The sequence below is a fragment of the Dermacentor silvarum genome, chromosome 3, assembly GCF_013339745.2.
Source record: "Dermacentor silvarum isolate Dsil-2018 chromosome 3, BIME_Dsil_1.4, whole genome shotgun sequence".
Classification (NCBI taxonomy): Eukaryota; Metazoa; Arthropoda; class Arachnida; order Ixodida; family Ixodidae; genus Dermacentor; species Dermacentor silvarum.
Genome location: NC_051156.1, coordinates 203,170,873 through 203,198,213, shown reverse-complemented (window position 1 = coordinate 203,198,213; position 27,341 = coordinate 203,170,873). Strand labels below are relative to the sequence as shown.

General features: G+C 48.0%; 1 long non-coding RNA gene across 1 annotated transcript; it reads right to left on the bottom strand.

Moving 5' to 3' along the window:
* Positions 1-423: 423 nt before the first annotated feature.
* Positions 424-26,842, bottom strand: LOC125944136 (uncharacterized). The gene is made up of 3 exons (XR_007466155.1): positions 26,706-26,842; positions 3,530-3,671; positions 424-1,281 (listed from the first exon to the last, which is right to left on the bottom strand). It is a non-coding gene; the product is annotated as an uncharacterized LOC125944136 (long non-coding RNA).
* Positions 26,843-27,341: the final 499 nt, after the last annotated feature.

The following is a 27,341-nucleotide window of genomic DNA, read 5'->3' as shown; positions in this document are numbered from 1 at the left end:
CATACAGTCTCGAAATGCCAAGAGATCGCTTTACATGTCTACTAAGAAAACAATTCAAGGCATGTACAATTATCATTGAATAGGGCAGAGTAGACAAGAAAAAAATTCTATTTTTTTTCGTTTTTTTTTTTTTTGCTTCTGTTTGTGCACCATGTACACTGAGACGCCATGAGACAAATCTACAAGGGCATCCACGTACATTTCTAAGGTGTGCGAGGACCGCGACTTTGAATTCTCGCTTTCTCTAGAGAAACATGCCGTGGGAACTGCGTAATATGTCCTAAATAGCCTGTCACATTGGATAAGCGCTGTGATAATCCGGACTGCAGACGAAACGACGTGGAAGAGCTCCTCTGTTCCGTCAAGCAGAAGGAAATTCCGACTCAAGTGATGTTGTTTACTACTTTTCTTCTTTCCGAGTATCCGGTGGCATTTCTTGACGGGAAGCAATAACTCTGCACTTTCACAACGCCCTGCTACTGTGGTTAGAGGTTCAGTACGTACTGTTGGCTAAGAGCAAGCGCAATCGAAAAAAGAACCATGAACGAGAGCGAAAACAACACGGGAATATGCGAGCGTCTGTACTCCATACCTGGGCAAACAGAAGTGCGCAGCGTTACGGAAGCTACAAAGCGCGCTGAGATACAATGCGCGCTTGCTGGAGCGCCGTGGGATATTCGGCGCCGCTTGCTAACTGCGCTTAACTGCACTCGTTAGTGTATATGTACACATTCGAGCGATTTATACATAAATAAATTCGTCCAGCTTACCTTTAGTCTGGGCCAAACATTACCATAAGGCGGGCGCTCGTTTTGCAGTGTCGTCTGCTCACGCTGCTCTCGTAAGCAGACGACACCGGTCACGATCGTAAGAATCCAGAGCAGTTACGCTGACGCCCGCTTCGTTACCTGATGACATGTCTGGTCAGAGTGGCACTGCACGTATTTATTTCGAGTGAGACGCATTCGCGCAGGAAGCACGACTAAAGTCCCTATATCGTAAAAGCAGCGCCCGGAAGGTAAAGCTAGTTTCGGTTTCAAGGAACGTGCGCGCTCCTAGCGGTTGCCGGACATCCTAAGTTATTTTTATTTCCCTTTTTGTGAATATTAAATCGGGCGAAGCGCGGGAAGTGGTCGTCTTCGTGCGCCCGTCGAGCTTGCCTCCGCTCACCTTTGCCACTCGCTCAGCGATATCACAAGTCCGATCGCGCTTGGTCGTCTGCTTTGGTTGTCGTCCCAAGTATGAAGATGGGAAAGATAACAATGATATGCTTGATCGGGCCTGCAACGAACGAAGACACAGGAAGCCAGGTCAACCTAGCATTTGACAAAGATGGCTAAATCGGAGCATCACATGCGTTGCGCGGCTTTGTGGTGTTCGAATACCGGGAATTCCAGTTCTGCCAAGTTTTTCAGGTTTCCCAATAACAGCAGGTAAGCACAAGTATTTCACTGTATTTTCCAAGCAGCTATTCATTTTGCATGAGTAAACCAGTTCTGTACAAGCCTGAGCAGACTGACATAGGAGCGGTGTAGCTCAACCCATTCGTCATGACGACAGCCCATCTGCTGTCGGTGAAATACTTGTAATGAAGGGCTTGTTGAAAGTCCTCTGCGCAGCCGCAGTCGCCGGCAGCGGCGGCGCGCGCCCGGCCTGAAAGCTTCAACGTAGACTTTCTAGGTGCGCCACCGTCGACTTGGCGTTCGCAAGCAAAAAGTAAAGAAAAAAGCAAGCGCTGTAGGAGAGGAGGCGGCAGAGGGAAGAGTAGGTGGCGGTACTTTTCTTATATAGGGATTTTAGGCTGCCGAGGAGGCGAGCGCCGTCTGGATGGTATTTTTGCCAGGAGCAAAGCGCGGCGCACCGCTGTATGAGTGGTAGAAATGCTGGAAAAGTTGCTTTCGTTTGAGCTTCCGCGTAAGAGAATTATGTTTTCTCTTATATTCAAATTATATTGCGGCGCTATCACGTCTGTAGGTTGTGGTTACGTCGTACGCTCCGATGTTTCTGAAGCATTTTGCTTTGAGAAATTTCATTAGTTCATCAGCGCCTCTGCGCCTGGAGGGCCTGCGTGGTCGGGGTGGTTCGGGACGATTTTCTCCTTCGCCGACGCCGACGCTTACGCCGCTAAGAACGCCGAATTTTCATCGACACGGGGCCTTTCACGCTATCACGTTAAAAACAATAAGGAAACGAAACAGGGCCGGAATCGACGCGTCCTTATCGGCACCACCACAAGGCGATGTATAATCTTCACCGATCAATCCATCTTTACCGCTGTCTGCTCGCTAAACATTTACTCATCTCTCCTTGACACGCCGATGAGCAGGCCTTCCTTGTTTCCTTCTTCGCTGTTGCCTCCGGTTTCTATATTATACTGTACTTGTACTGCTTCTTGGTGATGTACTCGTAGATACTTTTTCTTATGAATAATCATCCGAGCAGAGAGAGATGTGGACGGCAAGGTGCGGAATGGCCCTTGCGTTCATTGTACGTACGTCGCGGTGTATTGTGCAGTCTATAAAATACTCGCCGTATCGAGATTATAATCCCATCTGTGTTAGAATCTAAAACTCTTCTTGTTGGCACCCATTCGCGTCGAAATATGGAGCACTATGCCATCTGGCTACGTAACACTGAACACCTATTGTTCAGCTGTCTTCGATATGACGTTTGTCATTTGCAATTAGGAATCGAAACAAACTCGCACTGTTTTTTTTTTCTCTTATATACTAACTAAGCAATTAAATTGTGAGGATACCAGTTCTGTATGTAACTATTTCGAATTACATAGATAGCGCACGTGGCACGAGCAAATCATAATCCCGATGTATTTCTTCGCGATGTAACTGAAGAGGCTCTCTTGAATCGAGTTACCCACTCAGTTATGAAACACTTCCGCATGCGGAAGTCACAAGAAAAGTATTATGGTGAATTATGTCCTGTGACCGTCAGCGTTGTCGGAACTCAGCATCACGTCACATCATCCTCTCACGTGATAACTCGCAGCGCGAGAAATCCATCGCGGTAAGAAGATCGGTAACTGATGAGACGTAACCGTTATATGACTCAAATCTCGGGGTAAATTATTGATCGAATATTGCTTTGGTCAGTCACAGCTGTTTATGCAGCTCAGCACAAATCCGTGGGTGTGATTCGCGGACTCGGCGTCCTCATTCTGACGGACACAGATCGCAAAATCCCATGTCTATACCGAGCTATCGGTGGATGCTAAAATACCCCAACTATGTTTTTTTCTTCACTTTTATGTATTTTTTTTTGCGTTCACACAAACTCGATTGGTCAAATATAATATTGACGCCTCCAGGAAGTCGTCTATCAGTCTATCATAGCCCCTGTATTGCTTCGAGACGCCAAATATACCGTAAATGAGCCCCTCCTCACTGCCCCCCCCCCCCCTACCCCCGCAAGAAAAAAAAAAGACGAAAAGAAAACGAGCGCTCAAGGACCAATGCACAGAAACGTCTTTGTTTTGTCGAGTGTCACTTCCTGACATGTTCTTGTCACTAACCGAAGAGCTTGAGTGGCGGCGACGACACCTGCAGGTGCGGTTGGCGTGTCATTGTTGTTGCGGCCGGAGCGGGAAGGACACTGTACCCCAGCCTTTCACACTCGCACACACAGAGACTTCGAAGTGTGACACGACTCGACCCCTGCAAGGGATACAAGAGACACCGCGTGAAAAGCAGAAGGCTCAACTAACCGAGCTCAAGCAAGCGTCCCGTGCTGCAGTTGACTCGTCAATGGTCGTTCGCGTGTGCTGGATCTCCTTTTGTCGCGCCCCTAGCTGCGCGCGGAACACGTCACCGTTTATTGACACTTTGCTCCAGCCTTTGCCCTGTACACTGCCAGGTCGTAGCGTACCCCCTTGTACAGTACAGCTTTCGAACGAGCGTGGAATCCCGAAACCTGAACCAAGACACGTCACGCATCCCGCCGCCAGTCCACAATAGCGCTGTAGCGATGGCGTGAAGCAAATAAAGAGAGGCGGGCTGACCGTGACAACGTTAGATATTGACGTGTAGCGTATGCCGCCTGTGTGTGTCATAGCTTGCTCCTCGTCGTCTGCTCCAGTGGTCCGCTGCTGCTTGAGCCGACAGCGAAAAATCAATAGAGACTGAGCACGGCCACTGGATAAAAAAAAAAGGTTCCACCTTTTATTGCGATAGCAATTATATGGACACTTCAACCGGATTTCTGCCGTCGGCGTCGCCGTCGCCGTGAGGTTCCCTATAGATAAAATCTTCGCCGCGTGCCGTATGCCCGAGCGGAAGCGTGCGGGGACGCGCGCTATCACGGAGAGCGAACGCACTCAATCTCCCACGCGCAAGCAAGGAAGCGTGAAGCCAGCGCCGGAGGGAGCGAGGCGGGGGGGGGGGGAGGGGGGGGCCGCACTTCTACTCTGCCAACAACCGCGCTCGTCGCTCGCCGCACCGTCTCTTATCTCCACACGGCTCTGACCTTTATGCGCCGTGCATTCGCCGCTCAGTTTCCGTTGAAGCGATAGACCGCACGTACCTTCGCCCGTTGCGGCGTATGTGCTTGCTGCCAGCGTTTTGACAGTCGTTGTCTGCAGTCATTCAGTGTGATCTATTCATGTTTGTTTGTGCGCGCTCACACCACGCTTGTTCATTCAGTTAGTAATAGTCGGGCCACATTTTCCAACGCACGCTACACATGCAATGCTGCCCGGATTCCGCAGTGCAGCGCTACAGGTGTGTCCCTTCGCACGCGCTGCCCACAGGGAAGCGCTTCTCATCAACACCACCGTTTCACACGCGCCTTCTCGTGGTCATCGAGTCTCTCTTCATGTCGGTCTACTTACGCCGCAGCACACCTCCTTACTTAATCAGCTCATGTTTACTACAATTCATATTGCTACTAAAGCCGCTCACCTTACTTCGTATGACATTGCTGTGTTGCCATCGCATTCATTGCTTCGCCCTTAGGGCGAAACTGTGACATTTTTTTTTTATCCAGCGGCCGTGGACTGAGCAACTTTTTTTTTTCAGACTGTTGATGGCGTTGGTGTTTCTTCAGGAGGTGTTCGCTTCGAATACAGTACCGGTACTCACTGCGTCCGAGTTCCGCTGCCGGAGTCTGTCAAACATTGAACAACACAGGCTAAGCAGGCTGTTTTATTGCGATAGCAATTATATGGCCATTCAAAGAGGATTTCTGCCGTCGGCGTCGCCATCGTCGTCGCCGTGAGGTTCCGTATGACGTCAACGGCGGTAAAACCGCCGCCGCGCGCCGGACGCTGTATGTGCGAGTGAAAGGGCGCGAAGGACGCGCGCTTTCACGGGGAGCGAAAGCACGGCGGAGAACAATCGCGTGTTCTGCACCGTGCTCCATGAAGGGCTGCAGAATTAAGCGTCTCTTTCGTCGTTTACAACCACTTACAATCACCATATATATATATATATATATATATAGAGAGAGAGAGAGAGAGAGAGAGAGAGAGAGAGCAAACGCGACTTCTTCCGTCGCCCAAAAGGCCGCGGGGGGACGGGAGGGAGGGAGGAGAGGCGACTTTTAGCTGCGGCACCAAATGCGTATTTATATAAAAATGTTGCGAGGCGAGAAGGTGGGTAAGATTTCCGACGCTGCTCGTCATTCCGAGTTCGTCGAAAACCTCCGAGCCGCCCCCAGAGGCACCGGCAACAGTCACCAACGCCAGGCACGTTCAGTGCGAACGCGGATAAAACGCCGATGGCGTCGACGACAGTTCTGCGCGTTGCTGGTGCTGCTGCATGTCCAAGTTTATACAGCTGATACAATACAATACAATACAAAGTTTATTTCTCTCACGCGCAGTACAAAGCAGTACAGGGAAGAGGAGACACTGGGACAAAAAGCTGCTATAGGCAGCTTGAGGGAGCACCCAGTGCCCCAGGTACACATGAACATCAATGGGTGGGCATATACAAAATTTACATGCAACATTTCACAACGGAAAAGCAATATATAGCGCGTTCATACACTACAAAAAAGAGTGTATGCATAAAACTAATATCCTTACTCCGTACAGCTCTCTACTAATTTGCTATCGCAATTGATGGTTCGCCTTTTTATACCCTCTGACCATATTGTGTAGCCATTGTCGGTAGCAATTTCCTCAGTCCTAGCAGTCGTATCAGATAAAACTTCGACACGACACTGGTGGTTGTTTCCTTGCATCGCAGATGACGCTGCAGCAGTTGAAACACAAGGGACACGTGGTGAATCACTACAAAATGACCTCAGCCGACCAATCAAATAAAAGTGTAACCATCTCCTAAGACGTTGTTATGGGACTCTAAATGAATTATATAGACCTTTTTCACTGATTACAAACATAGGCCCTGCACTGGCTTCCGGTTTTGCCCACCGACGTATAAGCTGCTTTAACCATGCGTTAAAACATAGACTGATAAGGCACGTGACCGGAAGTCTCTTGGGGGCGGCACGCTCGCTGCTGTTATCGCGAGCATGAAACCATCTATAGCAAAAAAACACAGGAAAGAGCGTCACTTGCAACTTTGCTGTGTGTTCTTGCGGATTGCGATTGACCCTCTTTCCTGTCCTGGTCTTCACATTATTTAGCGCTCAGTACACCGTAATTAGCGTGCACCAACTAGCACAGGGACAAGCCGTGATACCTTTCCTGTAGTCAACGCAACTGTCATCAGACTAAAATAGTCACACACGGAAAAACAGCAAGCTCACGCTGAGCCTAAAGACAGTCCTCAGACCTTATAGGTAATAGCGCTCAAGCTACTGTTACGATTCCCTTAGAGCTGCGATGCCCGGACCACGTGTAGTCAATTCTCATTCACTTCGAGCGACCATGCTCGGACCACGTGCAAACGCATGGCAATCGGCGGTCCCTAACGACCTCGCTCGTCCACCTGAATTGACGTGTCAGTCGCGAGGGTCAGAGACGAAACCTCTCGTGCCGTCCTGCAACCTTTCCTCCCCCGCTGAGGACGTTCATCCCGCTCCGGTCACCCACCATCTCTACTTCTTCTGGTTTGCCCCATGTCCTGCAGTGGCAGGCAAGAGAGGGGGAGATTGCCCGAATGGTGGAGGGTATAATAAAACCAGCCGGCAGCCACGTGGAGAACACTTTTGCTTTGCGCTATTGTGCAGGTGCATGCACGCTGAACTTTTCTTTTACGTTTCCTTTGGAGCACACCGCTCGCCCGTAACCATGTATTAAACTCTGTTACTTTTTTTACGTTGCCTTGTCTTCACTGCTAGACCCTCTCCGATGGTGAACCTGGTTCGAGCTCCAAGCAGACGCTGTTGAAGGTACCCCCAAACCTCGGCCAGTAACACTACTCAAACGTGTTACGCTCCTGCACGGGACTTCCCGAGAGTCCCGTTCTCTTTTCGCCGTTTAGCATCTATATACAACAGCAACCCAACATTACGAAGCCTTTTTAGGGGGAAAAAACAGGTATTAAAGAAACGAAAATTCACAAGGGACGCAAGAACGCTCAAACAAAGAGGAGAAGAAGACCCAGAACCAACAACGCTACCTACTTCTATTATTTACCTTGCAAAAAAAAAAAAAAACAAAAAACCGGAAAAGGTTCAGTGAATGAAATGCAAGCCAGTAAAAGTATTTCGATAGTTTAACATTGGTAAGCAGATAAAAAGAGATAAAAGTAACGTAGCATCGGTAGTTCAGAAGAAAACGCAATGTTTCAAATGAAACAGTCCTAGGACGACCACGTGCTTGAAGTTCTTTTGGGACACATTTCACGCATTATAGTCACAACACCAGGAGAAAATTATATAAAATGTCGATATTCTTTGACAAGGCGTATTTATGTGGTTGGAACACAAAGTAGGCTATTTTGTCGCCTGTTGGCCGTTAACTGCATCGGAGGCTCTCGGTATATCTGTTGCCATAGTGCCGAGAGCGAACCACTTTCTCGCATACCGCAAAATTACATCTTGCTCAAGCAATACGAAGAGGAGTCCCTAAGCTCCAGGCGTTCCACTCTTTTTATACGCACTTGAACATAACGTAGCTGCAAACTAAAGTGGGCAGTACAAAAGTGTGCAGCGCATGCTAAGTACGCCTCAAAGGAAAGATATCCCTACATAGAAACTTCTATAGCGCGTTCAACAGATATTCAGGTTGCGTGGCCAGGTGCAAATCACGGAAATTTAGGTGTTCACAAAGTTCTCAAATTAATGGTGACGCATTTCCTCACCCGCTGCGCTGAGGCGACTCGCGACGCGCATGCGCAAGCAGTTTAGGTCGTAGAGCGTGAAATTGGGAGATAAACCACCATGAACATTGGCATATTACCGCCGCGAGCAAATGCATGCATGAACGCACCTCTGATTAATCTTGCAGCGCGAAACTGCCCGTTCGTCGCTGAGCACGAATTTACATAAAAGGGCCACGGAAGCGCGCGTACTGTACAAGCCATATAGTCGCACGTTTTGCATGCATTGTGGACACTGAAACAGCCTATATACGATCACGGCTTACCGCGCAAAGTTAATAAGTGTTGAATAACTACGGGCGATGCGACCGCGCACTGCATGTGTCACACAAATCGGGAAGAAGGCCTGCGTGAGCGTGCGTAGTCTGCGTGCATTGACTAATGGTAGTGCAGCAACGCAGATGGGGTCTCATTCTATAGTATGCGTACATCGTAACTCTCGGGGAGTCCCGTGCAAGAGGGTAACGTTTGGGTAGCTTGAGGGCTCGTTACCTTACCTAAATGGCCTGATCAACGGCACGGGGAGCTCCATCCACAAATGACCTTATTGTGGGTGAACGTGACCGCTATCGCCTCATTTACGCGCTGTTTTAAGGTATCAGAAACGAATAAAACCACCGATGGCCGCTCATCGTATCTGCGTGTAAGCATATAAGTTTACTCCTGACTCCCAGTCAGGAAACGGGGAGCTTACCACTGTCGCTGAAAAGAAAAGTGTACAATCATTTCATTCTACCGGTGCAAACATATGGGGCAGAAAGGTCAACAAAGAAACTCGAGAAAAAGCTGAGGACCGCGCAAAGAGCGACGGAACGAAAAACGTTAGGCGTAACGTTAATAAACAGGATGAGAGTGGTGTCGATCAGAGAGAAAACGTGGATAGCCGATATTCTAATTGACATTAAGAGAAAAAAATTGTCGCAGTTTCACCCGAAAGGCGAAGCATCAATTGCGATAGCAAATTAGTACAGAGCTATACGGATTAAGGATAGTAGTTGTATCAGCTTTATAAACTTGGACATGCAGCAGCACCAGCAATGCGCAGAACTGTTGTTGACGCCGTCCGCGTTTTTCCCGCGTTCGCACCGAACGCGCGCGGCGTTGGTGACTGTTACCGGTGCCTCTGGGGGAGACTCGGAGGTTTTCGACGAGATTAGAACGGGACACTCGTCGAGCAACATTCATTCATTCGAGCAACATCGGAAGTCTTTACCACATTCTCTTCTCGCAACGTTTTTCTATAAATAGGCATTTGTTGCCGCAGCTAAACGTCGCCTCCCCTCCCTCCCTCCCTCCCTCCCGTCCCTCCACGGCCTTTCGCGCGACGGCAGAAATCACGTTTGCTCTTTTATATATGGTGATTGTAAAGGAAGCAAGAGACGCTTAATTCTGCAGCCCTTCAGGGGGCACGGCGCAGAACGCCTGTGTGCTATCCGCCGTGGGTTCGCTGCCCGTAAAAGCGCGCGTCCCTCGCTCCCTTTCACTTGCACACACAGCATACGGCGCGCGGCGACGATTTCATCGCCGTTGACTTCATAGGGAACCTCACGATGACGGTGACGCGGTCGGCAGAAACCCGCTTTGGAGTGTTCATATAATTGCTTTCGCTGGGCCGGCCATGTAATAATGCATAGGTCGGACAACCAGTGGATTGTTAGAGTTACAGAATGGGTGCCAACAGAAGAGAAGCGCAGTCGAGGACGGCAGAAAACTAGGTAGGGTGATGAAGCACTACAGGTGTGTCCCTTCGCACGCGCTGCCCACGGTAAGTGCTTCTCATCAACATCACCGTTTCACACGCGCCTTCTCGTGGTCATAGAGTCTCTCTTCATGTCGGTCTACTTACGCCGCAGCACACCTGCTTACTTAATCAGCTCATGTTTACTACAATTCATATTGCTACCAAGGCCGCTCACCTTACTTCGTATGACATTGCTGTGTTGCTATCGCATTCATTGATTCGCCCTTAGGGCGAAACTGTGACATTTTTTTTATTCCGAACATCTGACGTCAAACTTACGTAACCACCGACGCAAGCATCGGGCGGCGACCCGCAGCGTTGTCTGAACAACCCAATTAGGTAGCCTACTTGCAACGCTAAACCCAATCAAACAATCTCCTCGTTTATTGGAGGTCACCTTTGTTCGCTTTCAAAACCAATACCATTGTCTACACTCACCGGTTTTTCTTATCTAATTGGCTGACAAGAGGCGAGGAGTACGCTCTAGTGGAGAGGGTTTCGATGGGGCCGAGCCAGCACAGTGAAAATAGATAACCGCATGAAGAGGGTGGTGCCGGCTTCTCCGATTGGTCCGCTTCGCCTTACTTAGCTTGCGGTGGCTGGTCGAAAATCGCGGCGGCGTGCAACGGAAGGATAAGAATGCCGCTAAAACGGATCCTCAGCAAGGAAGAGTTGGCAGAGCAATGCCGTATGCATGCTGAAAGGGCTCGATAACGTTTTACTGCCAAGCAAAACGGTTTATCATGCGCAAATAAATATAAATGCTCACCGGCAGGTGCGAGTAGCGAGGGCCTGAGCGATCGGCGGGCAGCCATATTCTATTCCTTTCGGAACTGGACTGTCTGTGGCTATTCAGAAAAATGTTCAGTTTCCTTCGGCATATTAATGCATTTTTTTTTCGCGTACACGTCACTTTGACGTGTTGAGTTTTCGCGGTATTGTTATGTCACGTGACAGACAGGCGAAGTGGGCGTAGCCAGAAAACATTGGACTAATAGCAGAGGGCTAATGGTGAAAAGGCGTCGAATCAGGAATGATTATTTTTCTTTGGTGTGGTTTAATCATGCATAACCAGTCTGTAAACGTTATATCAGATGGGGAGCTATCGCGGTTTTCGTGACGTCGCGTGACAGACAGGCGAAGTTGGGAGTGGCCCGAAAATGTTTTGACCAATCGTGGAGGCTGATTTCAGAAATTGGAATCAAAACAGCTTGGAATCATTTCACGTTATAGCGCCCCAGAGGAACTGTATGCATTACATTACGCGCATCACGCAATGCATTCCCGGCCGTTACCATGGGTAGGCCTCGGGTGCAGCGCACTGAAGAAAAGGCTGCCGTACGCGACCCTAAGCACGAGCGCGATCGTTCCCGTATAAGACTGATCCCGTATATCGGCAATGACAGAGCCTCTTACCGTCTACGACAGCGATCAAAAGGCAATACTGCGCAAGTGTAGAGTCGTCCGTGAAAGTGTGAGTGTGTGCGTGTAATCAACGGCTACATGATCTAAAATAAAGACTGCGCAACTTAACGAAATGTGCCTTCATTCAACTTTAACCTTCAAAAAATACAATCCTTAACAAGCAATCAAATCACATATGCATCGCATCGGGTCGCTCAGCATTTCTTGGGTTCGTTGCGTGGTCCTTGACTTTGGACTTTGATTCAGTTTGCATGGGAGAAAGCTTCGTGTTTAACCATCTTTCTTAAAGAAAGGGCTTTGATTTTTTTTTCTTTCTTTCCTGTCGAGCAGCCCGCGCACCCATGAAGGAATCCAAACGGTTCCGATCCCCTCTCCACAACCCACGCTGCAGGGAAACTTTATTTCCTGCCTCTATAACTGTGTCACCCGCTGATTAGTCTTCTGTTATCCTTTCGAATTATCTTCTGCATGTAGCAATAGTCTCTTGAAGCTGAAAAAGAGAAAGATTTCTCGCTTTTATCGACGTTTTTGTGCCACCTCGGGCTCCAGTTGGCATTAACAAAGTTTTACTCGCTCCTCATTGGAATGGGTGATACGCCCATCTATGACCCTTTTGGGAGCGAAGATATATATAGCCCTGAAAACATACTGTGCCTCAGTTCCTGCTACGGTGCACTGTACCACCCTATGGTACGGCAGGCCAGAGGCAGTGTTGCATCCGGCGAGTTTTTTACTCCGGAGTGATTATTGCTATGTTTAAAATTTTTCTCACTGCCACCTTCGTTGGGTAGCATTAAGCCGACTGGGCTATGAACACTTTGCAGAAACGAACACCCCAACAACCTTTGACCGTGGCCGTCTTCATCGCTGGTGCAGAAAGCAGCGAAATACTTGTTGCAGTTCCTCGAACGACAGGTCGGCGCGATCAATCATGGACTCGGTGTGCCCCTATTTATGTCCTGTCGCCCAGTGAAGGGTAATAAAACCGACGTGCGTTTGGCTAACCCTTCCATTCTTTATTTTCTTCTCCCCTTATTTCGATTTCGTCACCTTGTCCAAGGTGTACGTGAACGGTACGACCCACAATAAAATTTCCGCGTAACACATGACTGGACTCAAGATTATGACTCAAATATGGTGCTGCGTTAACGACAACATTTATAACATTTATAACAATAACTATTCTTGTCGTCATCATCCTCCATCCCGGATTCGTTCACCTTCCCTAGCGCAGAACAGCGGGTGACAGCGCGCAAGCTCCGGATGAAATAAGTGCTATGCTATGAATGAATATGGCCGAAGATTAAGAATTTCGAAGGAAAGAAGAATTCAGGACCGCCAGTCAGCCTCTAGAGTCTGTAAAGGAGTACGTTTATCTAGGTCAATTACTCCCAGGGGACCCTGATCATGGCGAGGAAACTTACAGAAGAATAAAATTGGGTTGGAGTGCATTCAGCAGGCACTGTATGCACTCCAACCAATTTTATTCGACAGCTTACCACTGTCGTTGAAAAGAAGTGTACAATCATTGCATTCTACCGGTGCTAACATATGGGGCAGAAACTTGGAGGTTAACAAAGAAGCTCGAGAACAAGTTAAGGACCGCACAAAGAGCGATGGAACGAAAAATCTTAGGAGTAACGTTAAGAGACAGGAAGAGAGCCATGTGGATCAGAGATAGCCGATATTCTAATTGACATTAAGAGAAAAAAAAAAAAAGGGAGCTGGGCAGGCCACGTTTTGCGTAGGATGGCCGATTACCGGTGGACCATTAGAGTGAGAGAATGGATAACAACAGAAGGAAAGCGCAGTCGAGGACGGCAGAAAACTAGATGGGGTGATGAAGTTAGGAAATTTGCAGGCGCAAGTTGGAACCAGCTAGCGGAAGACAGGGATTTTCTGTTTTCTAAGCAGTTAGCTTTTTTCCCGCCAGGCGGTGATTTTTAAAAATTTCGCGATCTTCGAAGCTGAATGCAATAATGTCTGGCGCCGGAAACGGCGCGCGATCTTCGGGAGATCACAGATATCGCGATTCCGCTGCCTCTGCGGCTGATCTTATCGATGCATCGAATATCAGCGACTAAAAGGACGCTGACTTTTCGTCGGACTTTAAAGCGACGACGACGCAAACCAGCCCGAAATATCGGCGGCCGCAGCCCGACATGTGTAACTGTAGTGCTTGCAGTTAAAGTTTTGTAGGGGAATACCTGTTCAATGAAAAATTTCGATTTTTTTGGAGATAGTGCCTAATAGACGGCAATACATTTTTGAAATCTCAGAAGTTTCGTAACATTTTTTTTCTTAGTAGATACAAGTGTGTCTGTACGAACTTTGTTCAATTTTATCGCACAATCTTGATTTTAACAATTCTTCTGTTTTTTATGACATACATCTTTCGAATAAAACTTTTATGCGAGAAAAATGAATTATATTGCTTTGTGTTTATTTATTACATTAAATTTTGAGTGCCGTAGTTACTTCAGAAAAAAAAAACTTGCACTCGGCCGTGCAACACTTGAAACTGCGAAGCTGGGTGATCGCGTAGCCCATCATTTTCCGGAAGTGGGCGCGAACTTTTCATCTTATTACTCATGATGATGATAATTTCTTTTCGCGCGTCTCGGGCTTACGGCCGTGACTGCGCGCTGCATAGTGCAGCCTGCAACACCGACACCGCGTTCCAGGAGACCCGCTCCGTGAATGCGTCTCTCTCTCGCTCTCATAGCGCGCAGAACCTTTTCACCTCGCAGAGCAGGAGCGTATGAACGCGCCAGCTGCGAAATCGTATGGTTCACATAAATGCATGCTGTAACAGGCGTGCTTATTTGGTGTCCACAAAGTGAAAGTTCCGGCAATAAAGAAAAAAAAGTGTTTGTATATAGTCTAGTGGTTACGACGCTCCCTTTGGGACCGGGGGTACGCGGGTTCGAATCCCGCCTCAGCAAGAGAGTTTATTTTGTAGTTTTTTACTATGCACCACCAATTAACGGCTGGCTTAACAGCTTCGCTGTTAAAAAACATATGCCGCAGCATACAAAAAACTGCTATTTTCCCCATGGTAAGGAAAGAGAGTTAAAGCGATCTGCAGCCGGCCTATATATACCTTTGTGCGTGGTGTCTTCTCGCCGCTTAGTTTGCGTTGAAGCGTTAGACAGCACAAAGGTAATTCTTTTTTCTGGAGAGTTATGTCAAAACCAGTTATGATTATGAGGCACGCCGCAGTGGAGGGCTCCGGATTAATTTTGACCGTCTGGGGCTCTTTAACGGGCACTACAACGCAAGCACACGGGCATTTTTTTTTTTTTTTTTTGCATTTCGCCTGCATCAAAATGCGGCCGCCGCGCCGGGATTCGATCCCGCGACCTCGTGCTCAGCAGCGCAATTAACACCTTAGCTAACTAAGCCACCGCGGCGGGTGGCACGAAGGTAACTTCGCTCGCTGCTGCTGCTGCGCTTCCTCACGTCAGCGTGAGAAAGCGCGGCGTTTTGCCAGCGAGTGTCCGCAGTCATCGAGCGTCATGATGTGTTCATGTTTGCCTGTCCGCACTGGCACCATGCTTGTTAATTTAGTTATAGTAAGCAAATGTTTCCAACTTCATATGGCCGACAATACTATTCTTACTTGTATAAGCGTCTACTAATTTGCTGTATCATTCGCCTTTCCGGCGAAACCGAAACTTTTTTATTTTATTTTGTATTAGCGATAGACGGTACATGTTTTTTTTAAACCATAAACTAGATAAAAGGTTTACTCTAGGTGTAATACTGCATTTCGCCACAAATGCTTTTTTTGCAAAATATTAAGATTACAAAAGTGCTGGAAAATATTCTACGTAGGTAACCTGGCAAATAATGTTGGTTAAACACAGTGGTATCTCGTGGCCCTGCCGTAAGCATTGGCACCTTGCACAAAATAAGACCGCGACTTCCAGTTAGATAAGTAACGTAGAGGACGTTTAAGCTTGACCTTCAACGGTACAAATGTAGTTTTTGCGACCATACATAAGGTTGAAGTGCCGTGCCTAAAAAAATGCAGGCGTTCACATTTGTTGCGGACTTGTAATATTTTGGGGCTAACTTTGCAAGCCTTTATTTATAATTCGTCAGTGAAGTTGAAGCTTTCACTCTTCCATCCCCCTTCCCATGGGTAGGGTGGCAAACTGGACATATTGATGTTACATACGACAACAGTAAGAGCGAAGACCACAAAAAGACGACGAAGGCGACAGGACAAGCGCTGACTCGCAATTAAATTTTATTCATACAAAACAAGGTACCGTATAAACCGGATTATAGGTCGAGTGGGAATATAGGTTGATCCCCTTAGTTTAGGCGAAACAAAGAAGGGAAAAAAAGAAAACAACCAAAAATTGCTGAAACGCATTTATTTTCGAAACGGCACTGTTCACGCACCACTGTAGCCGTAGTCGCATTCGTCGGAAGTAGCAGCAGTGTCCTCGGAAGACGAGCGTTTGTCGCAGTCCGCTTGGAGTCCAACTTCTCGTACGAGCGGAGGCTTCGCCGTGCATGGTATATGCACGATCGCCGACATTGAGAGCGCACGAAGTTCCCGCACAAAGTCGGTGAGTGTGTCCTCAAGCCGCACATGAACCGTACAACGCCCACGAAATGACGTTTTGCGCGGGTTGCAGTTCAGCACCTTTCCTTTCCGCACTCGCCAATACCGCACACTTTATTCCAGAACGCCAAATTGGCGCTGAGCGGCCACGTTGCCGTTCGCTTCGGCAAGGTTTGCACAGGTTGCCAGACGACTCACATTCGGCTAAAGGCTGCTATATAAGACGAGGGGTGACTTTAGCTTGTTTTTTTTTTTTCCCTTTTTTTTTCATTTAAAGGTTCCGACTTATATTCCGGTTTATACGGTAATACATATATAAACAGAAAAAACTAAATCAAGATGCGTAAACAAAATCATGTGTCATCATATACCGTTCCTACAACGAGCTATCAAGGCTCGCCAGTTTCTTAGGTCATAGTTTATTCGAAGGCTGGTAATTCCCTCTGTTTATTCCCAATGCCGAGACAGAATACGAGTTCCGTCCAACAAAGGCGTCATTGTGTGTTGCCCGTTTTCTTCGTGTTGGTGTGTTGCCCGTTAGAGCTGTTACAATATGCATTTTCACAAAACTCGTTCACTTTTCCATCTTATTATGTTCAAGTTACTTTTGTTTCCTCTCTTCTCTCTTTCTCTCTTAGTGGAAAACCATGAAACCACGGTGTAAGAAATATCCTTTAGGCATTCACACTCGCCGCCCGCCGCGGCGGAGGAGCGTGCTCAGATTGCGTTCGCTGTAGTACATGCGCCGGCCGCAGCTGGTTGGGGGGGCACTTCGACTTCGGGGATCATAAATAGACAACCAGGAGTCATCAGAACGAAATTGAGAGAAATAGAGACCGTGAATTGGATGCAAAGAATTGAAACAAAAAGGACAATGGAGATTTACAAGAATGCGAAGAAAGAAATTAGAAGTGAAAATCTGTAGGATAACACAAAGGGCAATCAGTGCCTTGCTATTTGAGGCTCGAGCCGGTTGCCTAAGAACCAAAACATACCGGAGCAAATACTTGGAGCTAGATGAGGCATGTGTATGCTGCAGCAAAGATCCGGAGACCACTCCGCACATGCTAATGGAATGTGAAGCGATTCACCCAGTGAGAACAGTAGGTAACGTACACCTTCCAGAAGCGCAATTGGGTTTAAAGTGGACGGAAGCATCAACCGATCAGTCGTAGAGATAAGCAAGAGACGATTAGTGTACTGGCAGAAAAAAAGCAGGGAAGCGATTAAATACGACCTCATTTGATCTCTTAGTCATAAGTAAAGGTACAAGGTAGATTTTGAGGGGAAAAAAGAATAATGAAATCTATGCAAAAATGCTAGATAAAAATATGTATAACATACCTAATTAAATGAAGCAGGCTAGGTGAGTATTTTTCACCGCCCCGTTTCAAATGGGAGCCAATTAGATCATCATCATCATCATCGATAGTGCCGAGCCGTAACCGAGGCAACCTAGGCCATGTTAGGCCATTGCGCCAAACATTATCTGATCGCGCCGATGGGCGGAGTGTCAACATCTAAAGGATATTTCGTACACCGTGCCATGAAAGGCATGACACGCTTTGAAAGTCCAGTTGCATAACAGAGAAAAGTCTTGCTGACAGCGACGGAACACTGAGCGGATTTAGCGAAAGCAATTGAGAAACCAGATGACAGCACAATGAAAGAAAAATAAAATACAGGACACGTGCGGCGGATTGAAAACGAGGATCAGTGATACCGGGAGCGTAGCCCCCTTCCATTGTGCCTGCAGTCGGCGAAGCGTACATTCGGATTGAATCCGCTGACTCGAGCACGGTGTCCCTCGCTGCCGTATGCGTCCCTGACATTCAGAGACGAGCCGCAATCTTGGAAATGAGGTTGGGCTCCGGTTCTGCCGTCGTTACGCTGTCACCACAGACTTTGTTGCTTTCCCCGTTTCTTTCCGCTGAGTATGTTAGAATGCTTCTCGCAAAAAGCGTGCGCCACTGCCGAAGTTCAAGCCGGCACCATCCATAGCTTGGGGGCTGAATTCCCGGAGCTTTTCGCTCGTTAGTGTTCTTTGCCATGGGCTGGCCGCATTCGCTAATATGTCCAGCGTCAATATTGGCTAGACTGTGGTCTTACGGTAAGGGCCTTTTATAAATACGACGCATTGTTTTATTTCAGAATGCGAGTGTCCTACGAGGAAGAATTATGCCTCTGCTTTAGGCCAACCATGACAGCCACTGATCTCACACGCAGGGCTACGGTATAAATATAATAAATACATATACAAATGATGGGGTTTCATGGGCCAAAAGAACGATCCGATTATGAGGTATACGTCGTATAGTGGGGGACTCCGGAATACCCGGAGACTTATGCCGCGACGGGCGCGCGCGGTCGCAGTAAGGCGCAGCCCCTCCACATCTCTTTCTACACCTCCCTCCGGAGCGTTGTGTGCGACTGGAAGACTACGCTTCCTTCCTGCTTCCCGCCCTTGTGTTCTCGAGCCGGGATTGCCGGCTTACCGTCCCATGCTTTCACTCGGCCATACAGCGTATTGCGCAAGGCGACGATTTTATCATCCGTGGGCTTTATACGGAACCTCACGGCTACGGTGACAACTACGGCGGAATTTTTCCTAGAGGGTCCATATAATTGCTATCGGAAAAAAAAACAAGGATGAAAGATCCTTATTGTCACATCCGTTAAAACGTATATCCTCGATTTCCAACTAGAAATGAAAGGTTCACGGAAGGTAAAACTTTCACGCGACCCTGGTCAGCGCGATGTTCACTTTCATCCATCACTGAAAGTATAACGCCCTGATATAAGATGACATTGTAAACAAAGGGAAATTCCGGCACGTTTGTCACCTTCTTTTCACTTTTTTGTCACATTTTTGTCTCTTGATCCGATCAGATAACACGCGAGATAACAGCCCTTTCTTGGCAAATCGCTGCAATCAACATCGGGAGTGATATTTGCAGAGTAGGGCCCACGAAGGTAAGACCTGCGGGTGGGACGAGCCGATGAGAGGAAGTCGCTTCAACGACATCTTTTGTAAATGTCATTCAGATGTCAGATGGCGGAGGGATGTCGAGCATTCGAACAGACTCCCATGGATCTCAATGAAAGAAATAACCGCCGCACACACTGGTTCGTTGTCCATCAATCATTGTCCCAATGGGGGCGGAAGCAGCTGCGACTCCGCGCGTATCGCTGATCGATAGCCCCAACGCTGACGCGACTCGTCAATAATCTTCGGGGTCGGGGATGCGTAGGGACCGTAATACATTGAGCAAGCAGTCTATGAACATGAGAAATCCAAGAGAAAGCTTTATGCGTACAGTATTCTCGGAATCATGATAGGGAATTTATTTCCTTTTTTATCCCGCTGAGCTACATTTGAAAGCATCGTGCGTTACAATCGAACGATTTTACAAAACCAAAATCATTGATTTTTCCTATAATTAAACGAAAAAAAAAAAAAGAACATAAGTACTTATTTCTTTATTTATTTTCGTATTAATTTGTTCTGGGATACTTCATCGCCGGATAGACGGGTAGGGTTCGTTTTGTGCTTAGTTATACACGGTGTCCAAATTAAGCTTTATGGTTTTCTTAAAAACAGGCACTGGGAGGCACGCGAAGACCACCTGTGCAAATAAGTTATGTAGTCAGGGGGGCACAAAGGGAGATGATAATTATTGCTGTCAGCAGCCCAATTAACTAAATTGAATAATTAGTTTCTGTTGACTGCAGTAAGTGGGGATGTTTGTATTGAAAAGTTTGGGGCAGTCGTGTTTCTACACAGTATCAGTTAGAAGAATTCTTCTAGCGTGTCCGTGCTCCGAGATATCCGACTGCAAATTTTAATTGTAGTTCGCATGATTACGCGTGCAAGAGAGTTAGGATTGGCGCAAAGCTCCTCCCTGATGTGACGCGGCCGTTGCGTGTGGCCTTTTTCAAGTCTTCTCTTTTTTCTTTTCTTCTAAATCTTTCGATGTTTCATATCACTATTTCTCAAGTTGCGTCACACACTTTGTCTATCTTCTCAGTGAGCTATTTCTAGCTGCTTCTTTTTCTTAGTCCAGTACATTTGCTAGCACAAACATAGCATATACCATACCTTCTTTAATGTGCTTCTTACCATTCCCTTTCACAAGTGAACTTGCCAAAGTTCACTTACCAAAGCTAGATGCTGGCAAGTGAACTTGCCAGCATCATGCCAGCATCAAGCTTTATGTCGTTCGCCAGGCAGCGCGTGCAGGCGAATGTCTTAATGCGCGCTCTCTGCTACTCACCGAACATCGCAGCCCCGACGCCGTAGCAGAAATCTTTCTAGCGGAAGTGCTTGCAACGCACCCGAGTCGTCGCCGATGGCTGCTTGCCGGTTCTAAGTTTCGTGATCCAAACTCCGTGCAGCTTCTTGTCTTGCGGGTACGTGTGAAGGCTGACAGCGGGCTCCGTTGCGTACGGCCGACACTGCGGCACCGAGCAGTAGCCTACCATGTTGGACGCCTTCAAAGGCGGCCACTACCTATAATAGTGCTTTTAAGTGTTGTCAAGCAGACACCAGAAGCGAGAAAACCTCCCCACTTAATCAGAACCGCAGCGCAGATGGCATTTCAAACTTTCGTTTTCAGCTCGCTTCGGCGTTTCCGCAGCAGCCGACGCGGCCGCTGTGTCCACGTGATCCCTCATGCCACGTCATGTCGACGGTGGTGCTAGCTTTTCCAGTGGTGGAGCTCGTCCCGAAAATTTAACTAAGTGTATCAATTGTCTTCATGGTATCTCACAAGAGCGAAAAAATTTAATGCGGAGAGCACAAAAATGGCGCAGTTTCGTCCGAAAGGCGAAGCATCCAGGGATTTATGCCCCCCGCCCCACATCTACCTAACACCCCTCCCAGGAGGATCCCAACACCCCCTCCCCCAAAATTATTCCTGACCAACCCCCTCCCTTTGAACAGACAGATACTCATCCTGGAAAGAAATTACGCTGATCCGAAGTATCCCCAATATTGGGAACGCCACAAACGAAGAAAATTCAGCAGAAACACCTAAGACTGCTTATGTGTGGGAATGCGAAAGCATTATAATCGCTTCGGTGAACTCTTCGACTTATATTTTCGACATGCATTAAAGTTCTTTCTGCTGAATCGATGTGAGTGTTTGCGTATACGTTGTCCACAGAGTGGAAATATTGGAGCCATTGTGCTGCAGAACAATGATTTTGTTATGTTCTCTTGCTCATTTTTTTTTTTTTTGAGGCGTGCTTCCGTGGGTGATCACGTTTCACAGCTGCCGCTGATGTAGACGCTGAGGTAGACGCATCGCCGCAGACGCAGAGAGACAGCGACGTGACGTGGCAATGACGCACGCACTAGGCACTCCTCATTTTATACACATGATTTGGCGTCCAGAGTGCATCGCAGTAGAGACAGCATCGATGAAATCCGAAGAGCAAGTGACACGTGGGAGGCAGTGAGGGACGTAGTGACGTTACGTGTGCAATGACACATGCACTAAGCACAACTTTAGTCAACTAATACCGCGGAGACACCGTGGCGTCGGGGAAGCGTGCTCCTCTCGCACCCCGGAGGCCCGGGTTCGATTCCCACCTAGACCGAAATTCACCAAGTTTTCTTATCAATTCCCTTATTCACTTTGGTTACAGAAACCTGCCTGACAAATTTACATCAGTTTAAAGCGAAGGTTTATATAGCTAGGCGAAATTGTCTGTGTACAGAAAACTGTTGTCATCAGCATTGGCTTGAGCGTCGTCGTCTTCCACCGCAGCTGGCTCTTTGGGTTGCACTCGTGCTTCTGCTCTCGCGTTCGTTGTCGTCGTCTCCTTCCACAGCTGGCAGCGTTGCCGCTCATCATTCAGTGTAGAATTTCACTTCTTACGTCCATCCCGTCCACGACGAGGGCAGACGCAAGGCGAGAGCAGTAGCGATCCTCAAACAGATCAAGCAACAAGATATCAGAGCAAGCTTCGTCGACGCCGCGGAGTACAGTGGTAGGAAGACTTTTGCCGTCGTCATGGTCGACTCCAGCGGCAAGGCTTCAAATAGCGCTTCGATTCGCACTTCAGACCCTGATGTCGCCGAGCTAGCCGCAATCGCCCTCGCCCTGCTGGACGGTCGTGGGTCTGAGATCTATAGCGATTCCAAAACGGCAGTTGGGGCTTTTCAGAAGGGTTGCATCGCCGAGCAAGCTGCTCGTCTTCTTAGCGTCTCGAGTCCGGATGCTCTCACGCATCATTCGATTTACTGATTTCCCGCTCACGTAGGGTCGGTCGAGGGTGCTCCCATGAACCTCAGTGAGTCTGCTCACGAGGCTGCGCGCGACTTCACCAACCGTGCTTCCTTTGTAAGGAGCGCCAACTCCCCTCCACCCTACGGCCACGGAGACGCTCCCGCTACTCACAACGAGGTTACGAATCCTTATACATGTCTAGAAGGGTCTTTCCACCCCCTCACCCCAAGTTGAATAGGGCGCAAGCCGTTTTTCTTAGACACTTAGAGAAGGGCACATATCCGTGTCTGGCCGTTCTACACGAAGTTTACCCCGACGTATATCGTGACGACGTCCTGCCTGTCTTGCGGGCAGATCTCCACTCCAGCACACAAGCTATGGGAGTGCGGGTCTAGACACCCCAAGTTCAGCAAGGAGAAGTGGGACTCGCTTCTGCGTATAGCCCCGCTCTATAGACAAGCAAACCCTGGCTGTTTGGTGTGCCTGCAACAGGGCCGGTGGGCTAGACCTATCGGTCACGACGTGGGACTAGCCGGGTGCGCGACGAGTTCGAGTCCTCGCCGGACCTTCAATAAAATTATTTCACTCACTCACTTACTCACTTCTGTAATCGTAATGAGGAGGCCGCGTTTACGGGGGTATGAGCCATTGCTTATTATTATCATTTGATTCGTACACATATAACACGAGGACACGAAGCAAATAGGGAGGGAGCAAGCTGACAACTGCCACCGAGAGGGGCACAACGCCTGCCCACCCTTTCAGGAGGAGGGAATAGAGGAAATGAAAATATGAGGAAAGAAAATATGAAATAAAGACATGACGCAGACACAGACAGAACAAAACAAACTACAAATAATATCTATAAACGGGAGGCCAAGTCAGTGTCCTTCAGAAAAGTTAGCAGGGCTCGATGGGCCTGGTCACGTCGTGAAGCGCACCCCCTTGGAAATAGGCAATCGTCAAGGGTCGCACATTGCAGCCCAATAAGACTATATTCCTTAATTAGTTATGCGCACTGCGCAACGAATGCGTAACACTCTAAAACGAGATGTTCAAGTGACTCATAGGAGCCACAAAACGTACACGACGGGCTGTCCACACGTCCTCGTCAGTATAGGCGTTCGCGCACCAACACCGACCCAACCCTTAACTTAATGGTTATGATCCATTCATTGTCTTGCGTAATGGAAAGATTTCATTTTGAAGCACTTCAGCTGCAATGGCGGGTGAATGCTGCTAGCCATGCCGCTGAGCAAAGTCGCGCCATCGAACGCAAGCGACAACGGCGGACCGCGGGAATGCCGTCAGTGACGTCGTTCTCTGCGTCGCAGCCGAACGTGTGTGTAAGCTCATAATTGTGAAATACTTTATTGAACCCTCGGGATTAGCCCACTGATAAACACCGGGGCGCACATTTCAGCTTCGCTGGTTAACCATCTTCACGGAGTGGAAGGGCCGACGAATTTTTACTTATCGTGCCGTCGGCCATTTTTGGTATCACCTTTCGGTCCCGCCAGCGCCGACAACGCCGCATTTTCGCGTAATGGGGCATTTAATGTTTTTCTAAAGAGGAGGACTATTTGCAGTTTGGCGACCAAGCCTACATGGTGTGGGCCAAGTAACCACATCGGTTATTGTAGATACGCGCGAGGTGACACGGTGCAACTGTGTAGTTTGTGTAGCTCCAGTTTTTTTGTTTATTATTATTTCTTGAATGTGGCAGACTATGGTGGGCGTAGCAGTTTCTTTGGATAGTGCATGTACCGGATTGTAGCGGACATGATGCGTATATATACTTTTATGTTCTCAGTTGTTATATTCTAATTGTACGGTTTAAGGTATATGACTGCTCCGTGTCTATCGTGCTTAGTTCTTGTTTTTATTTTTTCGCGTGCAATATAATATTGTACTTAGTTTTGCAAACGTCTGCACTTTGTTCTATGAAGACTTGTACATTACGAACTTGCTTCACTTTGTTCTGCAGAGAGAAAAAGAATAAACTTTGTGCAATGAAGTGAGAGCTCTAAAAGCTGTCCCTTATGTTTTTGCAATTTCCAAACATGGTGACAGAATGCCAGGGATTTTTAAACATATTAATTTAAAATCCCGTAAAACAAGGCCCATATTTTGGCCTTCTATACAGCGTTCGTCCGTTCCCGCCTGTCTCCGCCTTCGTTGTAGTATTTTTTGTGCAACAACATCAGCTCGACATGCACCAACAAGGACGAACTCCATTGTAACATGTGGTTTAATATGCTTGCTGATAGGGTTAATTAGTGGTCTTCTGCTAATTAGCAGCTTTTCTGTAACCATTTGCTGAAACAGAATATTTCAGCCTTAATTGGCGTGGCAAAAAGAGCGCTAGCCTCCCCCCCCCCCCCCCCACCTCCGCCTTTCGCTCAAAAAAGATATAACCAATAACTTTGTATCCGCACCCCCGAATGTTCTGGTAACACCCCCACCCCAACATTGAAAGTCTGGATAAACCCCTGGAAGCATTGATTGCGATAGCAAATTAGGAGACAGCTATGGGAAGTAAGGATAGTAGTTAATCGGCCGTGTAACCTGGGAACTATTCGCTGACTAACAAAATTAACATGCTAGGTGTCTACACGCACAGGCACACCTGAAGACATATTCCTCCAAGATCGCGAACACTCGCTGTCAAAACGCTGGCGTCAGGAAGCGCGGCACAGCAGCGAGCGTAGTGACCTTCGTGCAGTGTATCGCTTTGACGTAACTGAGCGACGAGAACACCGCACGCACAAAGGTACGAGCCGCCTGCAGATCTCTTTCAACATAAGGCACGCGCGACCGCGCGCGGCCGTGCAAAATACGCAGTTGGTGCCCGAATAAACGCCGCCCCGCTCCCTCTCCCACTGCCTTCCCGCTTCTCTCCCTGCGCGCGCGAGATTGAGCCGCGATGGTCGGTTCCCCATGCCACGCGGTCGCGAAATGCGCAGTTTGTGACGGAGAACAACGCCGCCCCCCCCCCCCCCCTTCCCTCTGTCCCATAACGCCACGGCCTCTCGCGCAACGTAAGACTGCGCGTTTCCTTTCAGATTCCCTCTCTTGCGGGTGCCAGATTGAGCCACGATCGCAGGCTCTCCTCTCGCGCTTTCACTCCCACATACAGCATACGGCACGCGGCGACGCTGTAATCGCCCTTGGACTTTATAAGGAACATCACGGCGACACCAGAAATGCGCTTGGAGTGTTCATATAATTGATATCGCAATAAACTCCAGAAGATGCACGATGCAGATATCAGGGGCGCTATAACGTCATCCTGCATGCAAGTCACGTTCGGAAAGGCGTGAAGTTATAGGAGGTGCAAAATGAGGTCCCTGAGTAATTAGGAGCACTCGACTTGTGTTTTACGAGTGGCGAACGCACGCCGACACGCAGGAAACACACCTTCTCAAGCGGACCCACGCGCCTAGACGGGAACAAACGAACGGAAGTGCACTCTTCGCACGCTAACCTAAACACGATGCACAAGTCGCTGGTAAACGAGACGGAAACTTTCGGTAGACTGAGAACGAAAGTAGAGAGACAGTTAAGTGCGATAAGGCAGTTGGCGTGCACTCAGGTTACGAGATTTCATTAGGCTGGCCTCGCCCTCCCCGGGGACTCTTCTTAATTGCCACAGCTCGTTTGCGCTTGAGTGGTGACTCTGCCGACCTAGCCGAGACCTGTTTGAACTGAGTTTCTCCTAATTAGAGGAATAGAGCCGGGCATGGGCGACGAAGGATAAGAATAGCGTCATTTTCTTGAGAGAAAATATGCAGATCGAATACGCATATTGGTGACGGCTCCTTTCATTCGAGCGCACAGAAAAGGTGAATGCGCTTTCGTAACAAAAGCATTGTATCTTTATAAAACTTTTTTTTTGCGCCTTCCAGTCTTTTTTTCTGTGATTCTTGTCTTACGTTTTCTTTCTCGTTTTTTCTTCGTCTTTCTCTTCCCACTGCCAGGCTTTAACGCGTCCAATATGGCCGTGCCTTTCTATTCTGATACATCTATAATAAGGACATTTCAGGGCGCGTACTTTCAGTTCTTTCTCTATTATATAGTGAATAAGTGAGTTACTTAGTGAACTAGCTAGCCAAACCAGGTCGGTCAGTCGATTGGTTGGGCGGTCGGGCCAGCACTAAATTGTTACATTTATCGGCATGTGCGAAGCTGTGTGCGAGAATGAACGTCGCTAAAAGATCTCCTCTTCCACTTGTTCATCTTCATGTTTGAAAAGTTATTTCTCGCTGGTGATGACGTTAAATATATATATATATATATATATATATATATATATATATAAAATGTGTGTGTGCTCGTGACGATCGAAGCACGCCATCTCCTTCCTAGCACGGCACCAAAATAAACAAAAAATATTTGCATAATTATCGCGACAAAAGGACACGACGAAAATCGTTCTCGCGACACAAAATTGGGTGCCAAGAAGCAGCAAACATAACACTTACATTAGACCCTATATTTCATTTTCTGAAGCCCCGTTGCTGTACCCGTCGCACTTAAACCAACTGCTCCGCTGTTCATCGCAAACGCGACGAGCAGTATGCGTAACCCCGGAAACCGCACTATTGTTTGCAGATAATGGACGTGTCATTTGCATCAGAGCCGAGCTCCAAACCACATACTGCTCTGCGCATGAAAGGAGCACGATAAATAAAAGAAAATGCAGACAGTAATGAATTTTGAAGAGACTGTCGGCAGCTGCTGCGTAGCGCCTCACACACAAAGCAGCAGTGGCCGGCGTCCATTGTTCGACCCTGGAGACAGGAGCGCCCCCTGCGGCAGTGTACAGCCGCACTACTATAGCTCTTTGCTGTTGTGAAAGTGAAACTATGCGGCCAGCGAACTATAGAGCTAATATATTCTTTTTCAGATGGACCGAGGGAGAAACACAGTTCCCGCCTGAAACTGATGACGTGTACAATAGAGGCTACCAGCGGTGAGGTGAGATTCACCAAACAGTGTTAAATGCATATGAGTGCCGCTTTACAACGAAAGCCTACCCAGCCGTATATAAAAATGCATACGCCTTAATAGAATATCGCATTAGAGAACTGCGTACAGACTATCGGACCAATTCTTGC